This window comes from Callospermophilus lateralis, unplaced genomic scaffold (genome assembly GCF_048772815.1).
Source record: "Callospermophilus lateralis isolate mCalLat2 unplaced genomic scaffold, mCalLat2.hap1 Scaffold_52, whole genome shotgun sequence".
Classification (NCBI taxonomy): domain Eukaryota; kingdom Metazoa; phylum Chordata; class Mammalia; order Rodentia; family Sciuridae; genus Callospermophilus; species Callospermophilus lateralis.
The window spans coordinates 234,804-244,697 of record NW_027514454.1 but is presented as its reverse complement, the minus strand read 5'-3'; the positions used below and the strand labels follow the sequence as shown (position 1 = coordinate 244,697).

At 41.7% G+C, this 9,894-nt stretch overlaps 1 pseudogene; it reads left to right on the top strand.

Moving 5' to 3' along the window:
- Positions 1–1,482: 1,482 nt before the first annotated feature.
- On the top strand, positions 1,483–2,732 carry LOC143387238 (E3 ubiquitin-protein ligase Mdm2 pseudogene; annotated as a pseudogene).
- Positions 2,733–9,894: the final 7,162 nt, after the last annotated feature.

Genomic DNA, 9,894 nt, shown 5'->3' with positions numbered 1-9,894 from the left:
GTCTGAAAGGTTTCTGTATATTTTGTCATTTTATAATAGCATTAGTCATTGAAGTACCTTAGTTATTTCATTTTTTCCCCTGTAGGTAATAGATTTGTCAAAAAAAAGTACATAGATATGTGTATGAAATAATATCATTCACTGCTGGAAAGTATTCTATAAAGACTTTCTGCTGCTTCCCAACTAGTGAAGAGAAACTAGTTTGCTGTTTAATTCTAGATAGGCATTACCTGAGGAGAAGGAGTGATGTAGAGTGGAAATGCTAACTCGCTGGGTGACTGAAGACAAATAAACATAATGTCTCTTTTGACTCAGTTTCCACATGTGAAAAATAAGAGATTTTCTCTTGGACTATGTTGATGAGCATTCTATCTTTACGGCCTATGCATTTACTTCTTTGACCACATTAATTAAAGATGTTCCTACTGTGTTTCCTGATGTCTAGATTTTTCAGAGCTCTTCTCCCTCATGCCACACTCTCTCAGAGTGTTTGTGATCCTGTCTATCAGTTTGACCCTATGCCTCTTAGGGGACTCTTGAATGAACTTAAGCCATAAATTGATAACAGTGCTGCTGACTCCCATTTTAACATCAAAAAAGTCTTTTTTATTTTTATCTCTAGAAGCTTCTTTTGAGAATATTTTCAGAAAAAAAAACACTATGGCTTCCTTGGGAGTTGGTATTACAGATGAGAATATTTTCAAAATATAAAAATTATAGCATATACCTTGTATAGAAACAGGATGGAAGAGAAAATTTTGAGGGAACAGTTCTGATGCATCTCAACTTGAGTTCTGAATGCATTTTATATGGGACTTGTTACATTTGCTGCTTACAGAACCAAGTATGTTTCTATAAAGCCAAAAAGAAACATCATGATAGATTTTCCTTTAAAAAAAAAATAGATGTTGGCAAAACTTAGAAATATTTACTTCTCTTTTTACACATCCTCAAAGCTATGAACAAAAGAAACTTGAATTCAAGTAAATCTGTGCCATATTTTCCTTAGGAACAAAAAATCACTTTGGGGCCATACTGCAGAGCTTGGCTTCTGTGCTGGCCTCTGCGGCCGTGTGTTCTGGGGAGAAAATTTAGTCAGAAACCTAACTCAAGGGGCAGCCCTACCCCTCTAGCCGAGTTTCTGTCGCTTTCCCCCTGCCAGGCACTACCTTTCTCATGGGACTTAGTGCGTTCAAGTGCCCAGTGGTCTGGGCCGCCAGTGGGATGGTCGCTGAGGCCCAAGCACTCCTGGTGAAGGAAACTGGGGCACTTTGAAGGACCCTTCATGGCCCTCCTCCCCCACCTCCAAACAAAAAGCCTGGAGTGTTTAGCAGGCTGGTCAAGTTCGGACATGTTACAAGACTGTCAAGAGACTGTCATTGGAGGAGCTAAGTCCTGACTGTCTACAGCTGAGGCCATTTAAACGATTCCCTTTCCTGATTGAAGATAGACACCCATGGTCACAGATATGTGGCACATTTTATGTACTTATCCAGGCCATTGTGCAATACCAGCATATCTGTTTCTACTGATGGTGCTGTAAGCACCTCACAGATTCCAGCTTCGGAACAAGAGATCCTGGTTTGACCAAAGCCATTGCTTTTGAAGTTGTTAAAGTCTGTTGATGCACAAAAAGACACTTACACCATGAAAGAGAACCATCAGATGCCAGCACATTAGTGAGTGAGAAGAGGTGTCACCTTGAAGGTGGGAGTGTATCAGAAGGGTCTTATGCTAGAACTACAGGGAGAGAAGACTTCATCTTCCTGTTTGGTTTCTAGACCATCTACCTCATCTAAAAGGAGAACAATTAGTGAGACAGAAGAAAATTTATATGAATTATCTGGTGAATGACAAAAGCACCACAAATCTGATAGTATTTCCCTTTCCTTTGATGAAAGCCTGGCTCTGTGTGTAATAAGGGAAATATGTTGTGAAGAAAGCAGTAGCAGTGAATCAATAGTGATTCCATCAAATCTGAAAATTGAAGATGGTGTGAGTGAACATTCCAGTGATTGGTTGGATCAGAACTCAGTTTCAGATAAATTTAGTGTAGAATTTGAAGTTGAATCTCTTGATTCAGAGGATTATAGCCTTAGTGAAGAAGGACAAGGACTCTCAGATGAAGATGATGAGGTGTATTGAGTTACTGTGTATCAGGCAGGGGAAAATGATACAGATTCATTTGAAGAAGATCCTGAAATTTCCTTATCTGACTGTTGGAAGTGTACTTCATGCAATGAAATGAATCCTCCCTTTCCACCACAATGCAATAGATGTTGGACCCTTCATGAGAACTGGCTTCCTGAATATAAAGGGGAAATTTCTGTGACATCCAAAAAAAAAAAAAAAAAAAAAAAACTAGAGCAAATGATTCCAAAGAATCATGTATTGAGGAAAATGATAAGACCACACAAGCCTCCCAGTCACAAGAAAGTGAGGACTATTCTCAGCTATCAACTTCAAATAGCATTATTTATCACAGTCAAGACGATGTCAAAGAGTTTGAGAAGGAAGAAACACAAGACAAAGAAGAAGGTACGGAAACTGATTTTCTCCTTAATGTCATTGATCCATGTGTGATTTGCCAAGGTTGACCTAAAAATGTTTATGGTAAACCAGGATATCTTATGTCATGCTTCACATATGCAAAGAAGCTAAAGAAAAGGAATAAGTCCTGTCCAGTATGCAGACAACCAATTCAAATGATTGTGTTAACTTATTTCAACTAGCTGCCTTGTCATAAAAATAGGATTATATATTTTTAGTTATAACCCTAAATATTTTGACCTTATGGATTTTATTTTTACTGACATTTATAAGGGAAAAAAACTCAAACTGTCTTCCTCTAGATTTCTTTGTAATGTAATTTACCTACCTTGGCAGGAAAAGTAGGTAATATGTATTCCCTTCTAGGAAAGATTCCCTTCTGTTTATATTTTATATTTGGGTTTTAATAAAATTTACATTGAATATATAGCTCATTTTTTACCCTCACCTCTCATTTTAAATAATTTCAACTCTCTTAAGTGAGAAGTACCTAATTTTCTTTTTTTTTTAACATAAGGCATTTAAGTGTAACTTACTTAGTACTTTCCATGTAAGGAGAAAAATATGTATAAGAAACATAATATTTGTATTTTAGATACTCTGTGTTGGATGTGGTGATCCACACCTGTAATCCCAGTAACTGAGACTGAAGCAGAAGGATTGAAAGTTCAAGGCCAGCCTTACCAACTTAGAAAGATTCTATTTCAAAATTAAAAATAAAAAAGGCTGTGGATATAGCTCAGTGTTTAAGTACCTGGGTTCAGTCCCTGGCACCAAAAAATAATTTTAGATACTCTGAAAGTTTCTAATCTTTTTCATAAGTTCTTTCATAAGTTGAGAGTTATATTTGGTGCTATGTAAATAAAAATTAATTTATTCTACAGCCTCTGTTATATGTAGTAAGGGGTAGGTAGAAATGAGGTCAGTAAAATGTGGAATTGTCCTGAGAAAATTGTATTGTTTTCTATAAGCTGAAAAGTGATTCTAAGAAAATTTGAAAAAACTTTTTGGACTAGGTTATGTGGTTCTTAATAGTTTCCTAAGTTTCAGAATTTGGTTTAAGTCTTGTTTTAGAAACCAGTGAATTCAGGAATTTGATAAACAACTGTTTATTAAAACTAGCTGGAAAGGTTGTAAAAAATAACTTTTGGAATCTATTTTATATATTTTAACTTAGGTGTCCATGAATAGCTCTGTTAACTTCTTTGGGTATCAGGAGATCTGGTCTTTGCCAAAGGCTTTAGAAAGACTAAATATCTGCTCTACTCTTTGTCTCTGCCTCTTAACAGAGAATATTTAGCTTGTGTTCTTTCCCAGGGGCAAAAAAAGGGGAAGATACACTCTTAAGGTTCATCAATATTTGCAATGCAGAATGAGTTAGAAAGAAAATATAATAAATGGATGTGTTTGCACCTCTGTTTTCCATAAAAGCTCTCTTCTTCCACCAAAACAAAACTTCTTCTTTCAGGGAAGCACCATAAAGAACAAGGCTTCAGTTTGAAGTCAGAAGTCGATTCATATCCCAAGTCTACCACCACTAAGCTATGTGATCTTAGGAAAGCACCTAATCTCACAGTTGTAAAAGTGATAAAATACTTAACCTCTGGAGGTTGATAAAAAGTTTGAATGAAATAAAATACATTATGCTCTGTAAAATGTGTATAATTGAATATATTTACCATCTCTTCTAATAGTAAGAAGTTAATGGATTCCAAAAGGTGATATAGTCATAAAAACTAATAGTTTGAGGAAGACAGGATTTTTTTAAAAGAAGCAATGGACATGGATTAGTTCCAAACCAAATTGTTTCTACTGTAGAGATGGTAATGTTTATAAACTTGAGAAGCTGTGACATGTGAACAGGGTGACTGCATAAAATTGAAATGAGCTATATACGGGAATAGTGTGCTGGAATTTGAAACACAACAGTGAAGGTGTGAAATTATTTGTTCTTTAATATATTGATAGTGGCCATTTGTATTCTCTCATTCTCTCTCTTCCTTCTATGGACCCTAGGCCCCCCCATGCTGAAGATCTCCACAATCTCAAGGCATGTTTGTCCAGAATGAACCATGACATCCTGTCAATGAGGACTCTAAGATAGAGTGAAAGAGAAGGCGCATGTCTACCACCAGGAAGTGTGCCATGTCCTCGGAGAGGAAGTCTGTTAATGCCATCTGTCAGTCAACAGGGACAGGCTATGCTCTGTAACAGCAATCCCTGTCTCTCCAGGCCTTGAAACTGCCCAAGCCATTTCAGCTTTCTGCATTACTACTAACTGCCATTAAGGCCACTTGTGGACCCAGGCTGATAGACAGCAGCCCACATTTCAAGGTGACCACACGTGAAGGAAAGAAAGAACTTGGATATGTCCCCTCTGGTAGCCCAGAGGTGATAATGCCCTCAACTACCCTCATAAGAATGGCTGTGGAAGCCACTTACTTGCAGGGAGGATACAATGTATGATCCAGTGAGCCCCAGAGGGAGGAGAACCAGGGGAATGTGGTCCCCTTTCCCAGAGACCAGAGACAGCAGAGTGCAGCAGAGAACAGCTCAGTGACTCAGAGGAAACCATGGGAAGGAGAGAGGGATGTGGGCTGTCCTCTTGACTTGTGATGTGGCCTGAGGTTGTGACAAGGGCAGTTCCTCTTTCTGGGCTTCCTAATAGGATCCTGGGATTTTGTCTATTCAGATGCTTCAGTTAATTCCTGTTTGGGGATCTGTTATGGAGAACAGGACTCAGTCTCTGCCTCCCTGAGTCTGCATGGGGCAGGAGTATGCTCCAGGCCTGTATGTGATCCCTGGGCTCAAGCTGGGCCTGGAAGGCCAAGGGAGAGTGAGGCAAGTGTGCAAGGGCAGGAGAGGATGCAACAGATTGTTTAAAATTAGGATTTCTGAGATGCAACATGGTCTGGAATCATGTTTTTAGGCAACTGAGTGTGGTCCCTTCAGTTGGGCTGATGAAGAAAACATCACAGCTGAAGCATCTGAATAGACAACTGAGTTGCCTGGCTTCTCAGTTATGGAGGCCAAGGCCTGGTTGCCTGGTCATAGTCTCTCTTCTTGGCATGTCTTCTAGAAGCCTTCCTGGAGATGCAGGCAGAGAGTGCTGGTCTCCTCATAAGGCCACTAATCATGACTCAGGGCCTCTGATCCTACCCATCCACTATGGCTGGGGAAGAGAAAACCAACCCAGGAGAAGGCATTGCCAGTAGGGCACAGGAGCTTGGCTAGCCCTCAGGGGGAGATCATGGTCAGTGCACTCTTTAGGAGCAAGTGCTCATGGGCATTTGTGCCATAGCTGTGGTGATTAAATGGCAGAACCCACAATGGGCCCAAATGAGTGAGACAGGGCATGAGAAGACAAGGGGACACACAGCCTGATCTGTTCTTTGTGTTCACAGGGAGGACTTGCATGCGGGCTGACCATGAACTGAGAGTCCTAGTCCCAGGCACAGGTCCTCAGGGGATTGAGCACCTGACATGAGCCAGAGCAAGTCTGGACCAATTCTGTACCTTGGCAGGTGTGAGCTTCACATCCACCCCCCAAACAATTTTAATTGTCTTGACTTCTTCGAATAAACATTACCTTCATAAAACACACCATAACTGGTGACTCCTGCCCAGCCAGGCTTTAAGAAGAGCTTTTATTGTTTTATCAAAGCAAAAGCATACAAGGCTCTCGGTGGCCTCTCTGAACTTACAAAGTTCATGCTGCAATCCAAGATTTAGATGATGGTGCAGCCACCTTCTGTGGCATGGGCATAAGCAGGGGCACCGTCCATGAGTGTGCTGGCATCCAAGATACCCTGGTAGGTCATGACAGATTGTGGGCTACAGTCACACAGTCAAACATCCTGTGAGAGAAAGCGGCAGCATTTCTGTTATGGAAACCCCATAAGCACTGTAAAGGCGATGGCTATTACTTAAATAGCTTCAACTGTGACTTGTGGTGATGCCAGCACATTATTGGGGCTGATGATGCCCATCTGTTGAATAAGGAGGTTTCTTCCCCACAGCCAGGACCTGAGCGGTGACCCTTCTGGTTTCTACAATGGGACAGGCAAATTCCCATCCAGGGCACCCCCCACATGTCTGATTGGGTGCCAGGTGAACAGCTGACCCACTTTTCTTTGGCTTTGTGGAATGATGGTAACCTTTATCTCTCTTCATTATACTTTCCCTGTCTATCAATCTGAACAAATGATTTGATACTTTCTGCTTCTAAATACAAAGGCGGCCAATAATTGGAACAGGTGTGTGTATGGGGGGGTGGGGGGTGTAGATCCTCTGTCGTCTCTGTGTCAATAGCTATGGTTTTATCAGGAGCCCAGATGGATTGTGGTTAATGCCTTTGAGAAAGATTTTGTTGTTATTTAAATTCAATAAAGTTTTTCTACTCTGCTTTTATTCTGTTGTTTGCTTCACTGAATCCAGTCTAGAATGTCTGTTTCTTTCCAGCAAAGCACAGCTATTTGAGAAAGAAATATGCTTTAGATAATAGATTTTCCTAGTAAATACCAGACCAGGTACATTGTATTTTCTTTCACAATCCAAGGACTTTGTTATGGTAGTGCACAGCACAATGAAATTATAATTTTCAGACTTCAAAGTGAAGCTTGCAGAATAGGAAACTGAAGCCTGCCCTGTGAAATAAGACAGACACAGTGGTGCATTTAGTCAGAGTCAAGACAAGTGGTCACACATGACATCTGGCCAGTGAAGGAGCAAGGGACATGGCCCGGCCACCTGGAGGAATGCTTTGCAGTGTGGTCTTCGCTCCTGCTGTCCTACCCTGCTCCCTGCCCTGGCCTCCTGGGGCAAACCTGAGTGAAATCCATCTGCATGTGATGTGGCATTCCTGTGTAGGTTGAGGGTAACATGTCTTCACTGTTCTGAGGTCTTCCCTTGCCAGGGAAGGGTCCTGACCCACTCTCCACAGGGAGAAAGCCCAGGAAAAAGAAGGAGCAGGCATCTTACCACAGCATCCTCAGCACTGGTCACTGTGCACTCTACCCACCATGGGCCTTTTCTCTTGGCAAGCCCAGCTCAGTTTGGGTCCCTTCCTATGGCCATGCTCCCCAGCTTCGTGGTGCTTTGCTGAGAAGCCTTCCCACCAGATGATGTGCAAGTAAGTGTCCACTGCCAGTGAAGCCTGGGAACCACCTCTGCAAAATTATCCCTGGCTCTTCTTTTTTCTCCTCAGGAGTTAGCATAGCACTTGGAAAATCAAAGTGTGTCATGAACAAGCAGTAAGGAAGCTTGAACATTCTATAATGTACACTCCAAAGTGTGATTCTGAGTGTTTGTGACCTGATATCATGGATCTGAGCTAGGAAAGGGACCAACACCCTCCACCTGTGGGGAGAATAGGGGAATGCGGTGCTGAGGGCAGGATTCCCAAGGGTTCATAACTCTACACTCTGCAATTTATTGCTAAGACTGGAAATTATAAGAAAATCTATTGAGATTGGGAAAAAACAATGTAAAAACTGCCAACCATTCTGAAGTTAACTGCAAGGAATATGTTATTAAGGTAGCAAGCAACAGGATATTGTAAATAATTCTTAAATGTTGATAGAGATAACAAGTGCTGCCTTGTGAATAAACAAGAGCAATCAGAGTGTGTGGAGTGGCTACTGTAATGGAGAACTATGTCTTGCAACTAACTTTCACATTCACTGTTTAAAAGGTCATTTGGAAAGTAATTGTTCTTCTTCTTATTTGCTCACAAGCTCACATTTAGAAATATTTCTCTTAAAATATTTCTCTCCTACTTATGCCATTAGAATTGGTCTGTGTATGTGGAGTTATGTATGTGCACATGTATATTTAAATTATGTAAATTCTTTAGTTTATAAAAAAAAAGAAAGAAATGCAAGCTTAACATTTGGCAAACAATTATTTCCTTTTCTGAACACTAAGAACAAAATTGCAAGGTGAGGTTACTTCCACCCTGAGATGAATACATGATATTTTCCCAGCAGAAGTGCTTTATTCCTTGCACTGGACATTCTGAAGCTGTGGGAGAGATGCTGACACACTCTCTGGGTCTGCTGCACAGAGATCCAGAGGGGTCTCCAGTGGAGGCTTTGAGGAGGTTCATGACTCAGGAAAGGGTGGTATGGGCACCAGGTGGCCTCCAGGGTGCCTTCCCTCATTCTCTCACCAGCACCAACCTTGTTGCAGTCATGCTGAATCCTGATCTGTTTGAAGATGAAACCCCTGGGTGTGCAGACCTGGGTCACTTGATACAGTGTGGACCCAAGGCTGAAGGCCCCTGTGCTGGAGTGCTCAGCTCCCCAGGATATCATACTGGGGCATGGAATGACTTGCTAAGCCCTGGGGGAAAAGAGACCGAGGATGGTGTTCCAGGGATATTCTAGCTTCTTCCCCATCCCCAGTGGAAGTGAGATGAGCGCTAGTGTTACTTTGGCTCTGGGGTTCAGACTGGAGAGACACTGAGAACTCCTGAACCTTTCACTCCACAGCTTCCCAGACAGCCTTGATGCTCTGGTAACAGCAAATGCAAAAAGATTTCATAGCAATTGGGATTTTCCCAGTGGGATTGGGCTGACACTACTTTGGGATTCTGCCCCATTGGGGATCAGGAACCCCAACCACTGGATTGTATGCATATCCATCTCTTTCCTCAATTCCTAGTTCTTTAAAAACAAGGAACACTAGAATAAACAAAGGAAGAGCCTTCTTTTGATCCCATGTAGAAATGGACAGAATAATTGGAGCCAGACTGAGGCCTGACCCCAGCCTGGGCCTCCTACCCATGCCACTCACATACAGGGAATGAGTCCATGGGCCAGAACCCTGGACAGGTGATAAGGAGCCTGCTTCTGCTGCCACCCCACTTTCCCAGCCTAGGATTTTCTGCCACTCCTTAATAAATACATCTCAACACTCCATGGGCAGTAGTTGGATGGCCATGATCACACACTCCATATCAATCCTTACTTATTTAATCCTAGTTTTACTAAAACCATTTGGGTAAATCCCATGTTCTGTGAGAAATTATTAAGTTTTTTTTTTTTTTTTAATTTGAGACGCCCAGCAAGGTTAACACAAAGATATTAAAACAGTGTCCTGACAGTCATACATTAGTGTCAAGCCTGGCCCTAGGGCAGATGTTGGCCTATGGGTCGTGGCAGTCTCCTGAGGGCTCTAACCTGCCAGGATTCATACAGTGATGGGTTCACAGGCTAATGATTTTGGGGAGCTTTGTGATATAAGTAAATTCTCTCAATGTCCCCTGGTCACTTGGATGTTAGTGCTTTGCACCATGATGTTCTGCCTTATCAGGGACCCAGACCCACAATAAAGCCACATGAC